The 9,570-nt window shown below is 35.2% G+C and overlaps 1 pseudogene; it reads right to left on the reverse strand.

Annotated features, from left to right (window-relative positions):
* Window positions 1-1,257: 1,257 nt before the first annotated feature.
* On the reverse strand, window positions 1,258-2,529 carry LOC137946675 (DNA-directed RNA polymerase subunit beta-like; annotated as a pseudogene).
* Between the last annotated feature and the right edge of the window lie 7,041 nt (window positions 2,530-9,570).

A 9,570-nucleotide genomic window follows, 5' to 3' on the forward strand; every position in this document is an offset into this window, starting at 1 on the left:
TCTTGGTGCTTGCTACCTACGCAAGCCTCAGACTGTGAACAGTGAGGCGGTTGCTGCTCGAGAAGAACGAGAGGTGAAGATTCTGAGCTGGGGTCGGCTTAAGAACCATAAAGAACAAGGGTAAATAAAAAGCGATGAATCTTTACACTGACACAGTTGCAGAGACGGCGGGACCCGGTGTGCTGCTTGTCCGGGATTGGCAATATTGTGGTTGATCAATCATGTTTTATATTTTTTGTCTACAAACTTCTGGATGATCAATCATTGGCAGAAGTTGATCAATCATTCTAGTGCCAATTTAACTATGTTGACTTTTAAAGCACGAGAATGTTTTAATCTAAGTACTCTTAACTTGTTTCAAAGGATGTTTATGATATTCTTAAACATGTTTATATGTCATTTATGACCTAAAGTTCCATATTCATAATTGTACTTAAATAAGGGAGTTTTAGAATACTCTCTTACATTTATGACTGAGTTAGAAATGCCCATCTACATGTGAGGCACTATGAAAGTGAGTCATATTTGTGTTGGTCTAAGGCTTCAAAACCTTTGAAAATCCCATGGTTTTGATGATAATTACATATTTTCTATTAGAGTATTTAGACTCACTATATGTTTTTGTCACTAGGAAATTTAAAAAGCCTGAAATGAATATTGGAGTTTGTGAGACCAAGAAACAAGGGAAAAAAAGGAGCCATGCAATATAGGACACTGGCTTGACAAGACTCGTTTTGTCATATATATATTTGAGGTTTAGGTATGATTTTTATTTCCAAGACTAACTAAGCTTGTTCTCTAAGTTTGACTGAGTCCACATACAAGACCCATCACAAGAAGAAAAAAACCAAGTGATATGCCTTCATGTGTATTCAAGGTCCGATACAATGTTCAAGTTGTTCTCTAAGCTTGTTCTCTAAATCGTCAAGTCAAGTTGCCTTTGGAGGCTACCAATAGCCTGAATTCCTCAAAACACATGTGCCAACATTTTGTTCTAGTTGTGTGGATATCGACTACTACATTGAATCCCCTCGGTCAATAGGGGAGACAAGATAAGACACTGGAGAGTCCTAGTAGACTGGTCAAAGATGAAGTCCATGTGCAATTTAAAACTTAAATGGACTACTTGATATGAGAATAGAATTCCGAACACGCAGGCTGCTTCCAAATCCAAATATTGACATTCAAATGGAAAATAAAAATAAAAATGCACAGCTGATACAAACAACACCATTCGAAAGCTACCTCTCTTGACCATCAACTTCGACAATTCCTACAAGAAATGAAGTTCACTGTAGGACCAATAATTCCGACATTGATCCCTTCAGACGTGTCAATTGGACAAATACGTCCATAATGACTAGTGTGGATATCCTGTATTCGAAAACTAGCAATTCAACCTATTAGTCATCCAGGACCCAAATAACTCCTTTTTTGCCCATAAACTATTTGTGTCAATGGATTCATTCAATCCTAAACTTCAGATATAGGGGGTAATCCAAAAAAGGATTCATAAGTAGTTGTTAACGGAGTTGAAGTTACCAAATTTTGAGGAGTCGGTATCAATTTATGACTGATTGCTCCACATATAGTTCCTCGAACCACATTTTCTAAACGAACAAGAGTCAAACCCTATTGATCCTGTAACAGATCTGGTACAAAACATATACGTTTATTTTTCAAGTGATTCATATCGTCAAGTGTGTCCATTCCAAATTTCATTCCGATCAAATGATCCGTAGTAGCCAATATATCTCGTGGTAAAAAAAATATATTGTTCTGAGGTATATCAAGATTCAGTCTTGAGTTCAGACTTGACTAGTCATTTTGGGATAGGCATTGGACCCAACATCACATGGTATCAGAGTATGTACTACTCGTATGTGGACCTCCACCCAAATTATCCACATGTAGAGCCACAAAAGAGGGCCTTCATGTGAGGGGGAACATTAAAGAATAATCCATCATGGATTAGTAAGTACAAAGATATTGGCTTTATTAGTTGGGAAAGAGACTTCCTAACCTGGTTAGTCATTTTGGGTTGAACCTTGAACCCAACATCACATTAGGGACATTGGTCACTATTCATTGCTAATGTTTGGCTTGCTCTCAGTATATTACAACTCAGTGTTATAGTCATGGGTTAAATACTTGGCTTTCCGCTACCAAAAAGATCGATCTTCTGGTATGTATTAGCTAGGTGCTTAACATTTGGTATCAGAATGGGCACCACATTGCGAGTTTGAATCAAGGCAAGGGCGATCGCGTCGACCCAGACGCGGCGACCATGTAACAGTGGACCAGCGTTGCCAGTGTTAGGCCGCCGAGGTCGTCGGTTTGTAAAGGTGGATGTATTGTTATGGTCTAGGGGTTAAGTACTTGGCTTTCCGCTACCAAAAAGATCTATATTTGGGTATGTATTGGTTATGTACTTAACACTCAACAACACATACATTTGATGAGAAGTTTCACAATAATGGATGTGCTCTTAAAGAAGATGTCTCTCTTACCAAAACACTTTGTGAACATGTCAGGTTATTGGTTACTTATAAAAATAACATTCATATCTCTGTTTCCTATCTTCTAATGAACGACTAACAACCTTTTTGGTTTTTTAAAAATTAAAATGGGTGGGCTTATAATCTAGTAGCAATTAGAATTCTCAATCACTAGCCGCCAAGAAGACCATTGAAAGTAGCTTGATGAGATTGAGAAGAAATACCCCAAGTTCATAAATGGTGCACTAGTTAACTTAAGGAAGAAAACAAGAAGAATTCCAAATGATGGGGATGATAGAGAGTGTTCTCTATTGCTCCAATAGAAAACCATATAAAAAGTACTCTCATCTCTCTCCTTTGCCTATTCCTTCAATATTTATTTAACCTTTCATTTTGTTTCTAACATAGACACAAGCACTATGACTAATTTTTCATATTTTTTAATGACAACATAAATGCAAGAAAACCCATTGTAAAGTATTTTTTAATAGATATATTTTTCAATGAGAAAAACAATCTAATTATAAATGATATTTTCATCATTTTAATTGTTTATTGTGTCACTTCCAACCCTTACTAAGTTTCATGCTCGTATACATATGTAATTAATATCCAGTTCTAGGCGTCTAATTATAAATGACTGATATAGGAACAAAATAGGGATATAGGAAAATCAATACTTAAGTTAAAATAATCATTAAAAATAAATAAGCGCTGACTTTTCCCCTTTTTATTGCATGTTGAGGTGAAATCTTTCCCCCCATTCACATAGTAAAATTCAATAAGTGAACCCTATCCCTCCTCTGATGTGGATGGGATGGGGCTTAATCTTGCCCTATAGAATTGGGAGTCTCTCTCATTGGTCTTAGGAGTCGAAACCAACCTCAATGGATTTTGAACAAAATAGTGATAATCACAAAAGAGGGTAATGTTTATCACTCAAAAGACAACAATAAAAACCCAAAGGGTACCAATAGAAAAGTCTCAAGGGGTTAGCCAAAGAGGGTAAACAAGAGTAAAAAAGGATGGTAGGAGAAATGCAATTAAGTAAAAGGGAAATGGAGGATTAAAGGAAGAGAAAATAACCATCACCGTAATAAGAAAGAAACTATAATGTAGTACTGAAATAACTTAACAAATTTGACCAAGTATGACCCAAGAGGAAGATAAAAAATAGTTTCTCTATAAACATGATGATCAAGGAAACTAAAAAAAAATCCTATAAAAAAGTTTTGAGATGGAACATCATAATGGAATTTTTTTAAATATTGACTTCTCATATAAAGCAATTAATTTTAACACAACTTGACCAATTTGGAAAGAAAATACTGAATAGATAAATTATGGAATAGAGAGATTTAGGACATTATTATTTTTAATTTAGAAAAAATTTCTAACTCAAATTTCAGACTTTGTAAAAAAGGAAACTAAACTCATAGTGGGAAAATTTTTTCTTAAGGAAACTAATGTAATGTGAGATAAAAAAAATAAAGTTGTAAGGAAGGAAAGATGCCAAATTTAGTAAAATATTGACTAGATTTTTAAAATAAATAGGAAACTTAACCAACATTAGCAACTAAAACAATGAAGCAAAAAATTCGGCTTAAATTCGAATTTTCGCATCCAACAGGATAATAGCATGACCTTTGATTTTTCTAATATGGATCTCTCTAGAAAAATCAGATTGAGAAACAATTTATTTGGATAGAAAGTAGACACATATCTTTATTTTGAGATAACTTTCAAAATAAATTCTCAGGCATGTTGGTACAAACCGTTCAAAAAGTCGATGCTTTATGTTGCATCACGAAACTTTTCTGTTGCTTGACCTCTGTTGCTTTAGATGTCAATTTATCTTTGTAAAAAAAAGCTCATTCCATCAATTTTTTTTTAGTTGAAAACTAAACTCAAAGATGTTTCCAATGGTATATAATTTTCTACATAAAAATTATGGTAAAAGAGGTAAGAAAAGCACTAAACATTGGAATTGGAAAAGAAACTAAAGGAAACTAGAAAATCATTTTCTTTTCCTTTTTCTTCTTCATCTTCTTCCTCCCTTTCTTCTCCATCTTCTTCTCCTTTTCCATGTTAGATCATTGCACGCTCTGATACCATGATGATTTCTAGGGTCAACACATAAACACAAAAGATCTCAAGGGAAGGAGAGAAGAGAGGAACTCTAGCTCCTATATGAGAGGAGAGAAGAAACCAAAGGAGAGAAAGAAGAGGAAAAGAGAGAGGGGTATAAGGATCACTTTGAGCCAAGAGAAAGAGACTTGAATGTTCTACCCCATGCCTTGAGGTTGTATTTATAGTTGTGGAAAGGTGTTTACAATGACTATAATGCTCTTAGGGTTACATGCTTCAAAAGGAAAAATTCATAAGAGGATATACACCAGTTTTTATAATTACAATTCTATGTCATTTGTATGAAATTTGTTCTTATTTACTAGCCATGCCACCCCTACACACATCTGTGTCTTTTAACATGAAGAGTTGATTGAAGCAGCTGAAGCAAGGGGAGCAAGAGTGGGAGGCACAAAAAGAAATTCCATATATCTAACAACTATTGATATAGAGAGTAATGGCCCAAATTAGAAAGATGGCTTCTCGAATTGATGGACAAAAGGAGGTAGTGGCTCACAAGATCTAACTTTATAGGGTTTTTTCATGCATTTTTAGGTATTTTTATGCACATTGCCAAAAAAATTTGAGTCAGTGAACTTTCTATATCAATGAATTTTTTTCGCATTTTCTATTACTTAATTGTATATTTTAAAATTTTAAAATTTGTAAAGAGAGAAACAAAAAAAAATATAAAAATAATTAAATAAGATTATATTAAAAATTAATAAAATAAAAAAATTCTACCAATGAAAAGTTTGTCATACGAAACCAAATTACGATGACTAAAAAAATATTTGTTATTGGATACATCTTCTGCCGGCAAATTCTATTTCTTTGTTAGAACATTTCTTCCCAATTTTCATTGTCTAAAAATATTCTTCCCTTGACGACTTGTGGTCAAGAACAATTTTGCATATGTGAGAGTCTTAAAATATTCTTCCCTTGATGAGATAATATTGTGCTCATGAACAGTTTTACATATGTGAGAGAGTAAGGGTAATCCTATTCCAACGACCTTTTGGTCTGTTTTTACTGATCCTTCAAAAAATTTTGCAGGACAAGTCTCCAAGGAGATATACCTTTCCAGGATATGGAGGAGCATTAATGCTCTTTTATCTGTTTCTAGAATTAGCCCAATCTATTAATTAATGACAATCAAGAAAGATTGGTAAAGCAATCTAGCATTCAGAATTGCCTTAGAGAGTTAGATGCCATTCCTGTTAACCGTTTTTATGAGAAACGATTTTCTCATTAACGTGGTCTCAAACTTCTGGCAGTTGCAACTTCCGACAGTTGCAACTCCCTCGGTAACACGAAGCCATGAATAACCTTGATGGGAGGTTGGCTTTAGTTAATGGTGTTCTGTCCCCTATCTCGTCACTCAAGCCCTTCAGTTGAGCCATCGCCGTGAGTGCTCAGAGATCGGAAGTGCCGAACAGAGAACAGAATTTGAAGCGTATGGAAGGACGTAAGATTTAGCTTCCGTTTAATTTATATGATGAATTTCATATTGTTATTAGAAATTCATGTTTAAGGCTTACAGTTGGTATCAGAGCAGACCTCTGATCCAACGTTTCGGTTCCATTTGAGCTTAAATTTAAAAGCTCTGTTTTTGTATTTTAAACAAATTCTATGCGGTCTCTGTATGCTCCCCGTTTGAGGGAACCGGGGCTCTGGCATCGACGACAACCAGCTCGAGCATGACGCCGGCGCCGGCGACCATTTCGTACGGTTTTTCGGTGTCGACATTGTATAAAAACATCTGGTGCTGACAGTCTCTGTCCGCTCTCGGTGCGGGACTGTCGGCTGCTCTCTCGTGTCGCCTTAGAGCATCGGAGCCGTAGCGCCGGAGCCATTCCGACAGGTTTGCCGGCGACGACAACTTGAAAGAACACCGGCGAACATTTTTCTGCGCGCGGCTAGAGGTTGAAGACGACCTCCAGCGCGCAGAATCATGTAAATTAAAATCATAAGGTATTTTTGTAAATACCGAACGAGTTGAATCGGGATGAGTCTTCTGCGACTTGCCATTCCAACTCGGCAACCGTGACTCAGGTCGGATTGACTCGGTGAAAAAAAACAAAAAACATCGAGTCGACTCGGACAAGTTGAGTTGGCTCACCGTTCCTGGACCGAGCCGACTCGGTACTTGTTATTGATTTTGCGCTAGCGGGATTCGAACCCGAGTGGTCGTATATTCATTTGCGCCAATGACCATTAGGCCATTGGCCGTCAGTTGTTATGTATATAGGAAATTTTAGATTTATTTCCTGTTACAGTTTTTATGCATTTTTTGGCATATATGTAAATGCATGAAATTAAAGTTATGCATAATATTATAGTTTTTAATTATGCATATCTTATGAGAATATTTTGTGCATAATGATAACATGTTAGTGTAAGTTACAATTATGCAATTCATGCTATTCTCATACATTTATGAGATTTAATGTCTTGTGATCCATATAATTTTTATTAATTAGAGAATAGCCACAACATCTTTAACTTAATAAAAATTATATATTATGATTAGGATCACATAAAGAATATTAGACATTAATTGTAACTAATTTTACTTGATATAATAAATTTTATCCCACAAGAATTTTTATTATATTTGAGTTTATTAGTTAGGATAAAATATCCAGTTATTCATAATTTACCCACAGGGATTATGAATTCATAAATAATTTGATAGTTTTATCATAAATAAAAAGTAGAAATTAATTGTAATTAATTATACTTAATATAATAAATTTTATCCCACATGAACTTTTATTATATTTGAGTATATTAATTAGGATAAAATATCAAATTATTCATAATTTACCCACAGGAATTATGAATTTATAAATAATTTGATAGTTTTATCATCAAGTTTACTCATAAAGAATATTGAATATGCTTGAATTAAAAAATATTTAGCCAACAGGCAATGTTTTTTATGTCAATTGATTTGATTTTTAAGCATGATTTACATTGGTAAAGCATGATATTTTATTCAAGCCTCAATTTTAACATCAGCATGTAATTTGTAATTTTATGCAGTTGTACAACTGCACATTTCTCTGATTTTCGTTGTAATATCCCTGATGTTAAGGGAGATAATGATAACGTCTGGAAAGAGAGAATACTTCTTCATTTTGGGTGGATGCTATTAGGAAAGACGAACCACCCATAATTACTGATACCAGCACTACAGCTGAAATTACACTTTATGAACGATGGGAGCGATCTAATCACCTCAGTGTAATGTTCATTAAGATTAAAATTGTTGTTGGTATTCGTGGTTTTGTTGAGCAGTATGACAATGTCAAAGACTTGCTGAAAGCCATTGATGCTCAATTTGTCACTTCAGATAAGGCATTAGCAAACACCCTAATCATGAAGTTCTCATCCCTAAAGCACACCACTATGCAAGAATCTGACATTGGAACCGCAAACGATCCCATGTATTTTTCAGAAGCCATGAGTTGCAAAGAATCAGAATTATGGTACAATGCCATGAAGGAAGAGATGAATTCTATGAAGAGTAATTGTGTCTGAGATCTTGTTGAGTGGCCTAGTGGATTTAAAGCCATCGGATGTAAATGGGTCTTTAAAACAAAGAAAGACTTATTTGGCAACATTGAACGATACAAGGCAAGACTCGTTGCTAAGGGGTTCGCTCATAAAGAAGGAATCGATTACAAGGAAACTTTTTCTCCTGTATCTAAGAAAGATTCCTTGCACATTATTTTGGCATTAGTAGCCCATTTTGACTTAGAGTTGCAACAAATGAATGTGAAAATGACATTTCTCAATGGAGATCTAGAGGAGGAGATCATGAAACATCCTGAAAAAAGTCAATTGGTTTAAAACAAGCATCCCGCCAATGATATTTGAAATTCCATAATGTAATTTCTTCATTCGGGTTTGTAGAAAACATTATAGATCAATGTATATACTAGAAGGTCAGTGGGAGTAATATCTGTTTTCTTGTTTTATATGTGGATGACATTTTGCTAGTAACAAATGATAAGGGTTTTCTACATGAGGTGACACCATTTCTCTCTAACAATTTTGATATGAAGGATATGGGTGAGGCATCTTATGTCCTTGGCATTAAGATTCATAGAGACAAATTTTGAGGTATCTTAGGTCTGTCTCAAGAAACCTGTATTAATATAGTGTTAGAGAGATTTCAGATGAAGAGTTGTTCACCAAGTGTAGCTCCCATTGTGAAGGTGATAGGTTTAATTTGAACCAATGCCTGAAGAATGACTTTGAAAGGGACTAAATGAAAGACATTTCATATACTTCTTCTGTCGGAAGCCTAATGTATGTTCAAGTTTGTACCAGACCTGATATTGCATTTGTTGTTGGGATGTTGGGGCGATATCAGAGTAATCCCGGGTTAGACCACTGGAGAGCTACAAAGAAAGTAATGAGGTACCTTCAAGGAACCAAAGACTACATGCTGATGTATAGGCGGACGGACAATTTAGAAGTCATTGGTTACTCAGATTTTGACTTTGCTGGCTGTATTGATTCCTGTAAATCAACATCAGGATACATTTTCTTGATGGCCAGTGGAGCAATATCATGGAGGAGTGCCAAACAAACTTTGACCGCCACGTCGACTATGGAAGCCGAGTTAGTTTCCTGTTTTGAGGCTACTTCACATGGTGTATGGCTTAAGAGTTTCATTTCTGGGCTTAGAATTATGGATTCTATCTCTAGGCCATTAAGAATATATTGCGATAATTTAGCTGTTGTTTTTATGGCCAAAAATAAATAAAGTGGAAGTCGAAGTAAACATATTGACATAAAGTATTTGGCCATAAGAGAACGTGTTAAAGAAAAGAAAGTGGTCATTGAGCACGTCAGCACTGACTTAATGATCGCAAATCCTTTGACTAAGGGCATGCCACCGTTTAAATTCAAGGATCATGTTGTGAATATG

The sequence above is a fragment of the Aristolochia californica genome, unplaced genomic scaffold, assembly GCF_029961685.1.
Source record: "Aristolochia californica isolate CCGP_79_NKW_82.1479 unplaced genomic scaffold, dmAriCali1.0.hap1 SCAF_12, whole genome shotgun sequence".
Classification (NCBI taxonomy): domain Eukaryota; kingdom Viridiplantae; phylum Streptophyta; class Magnoliopsida; order Piperales; family Aristolochiaceae; genus Aristolochia; species Aristolochia californica.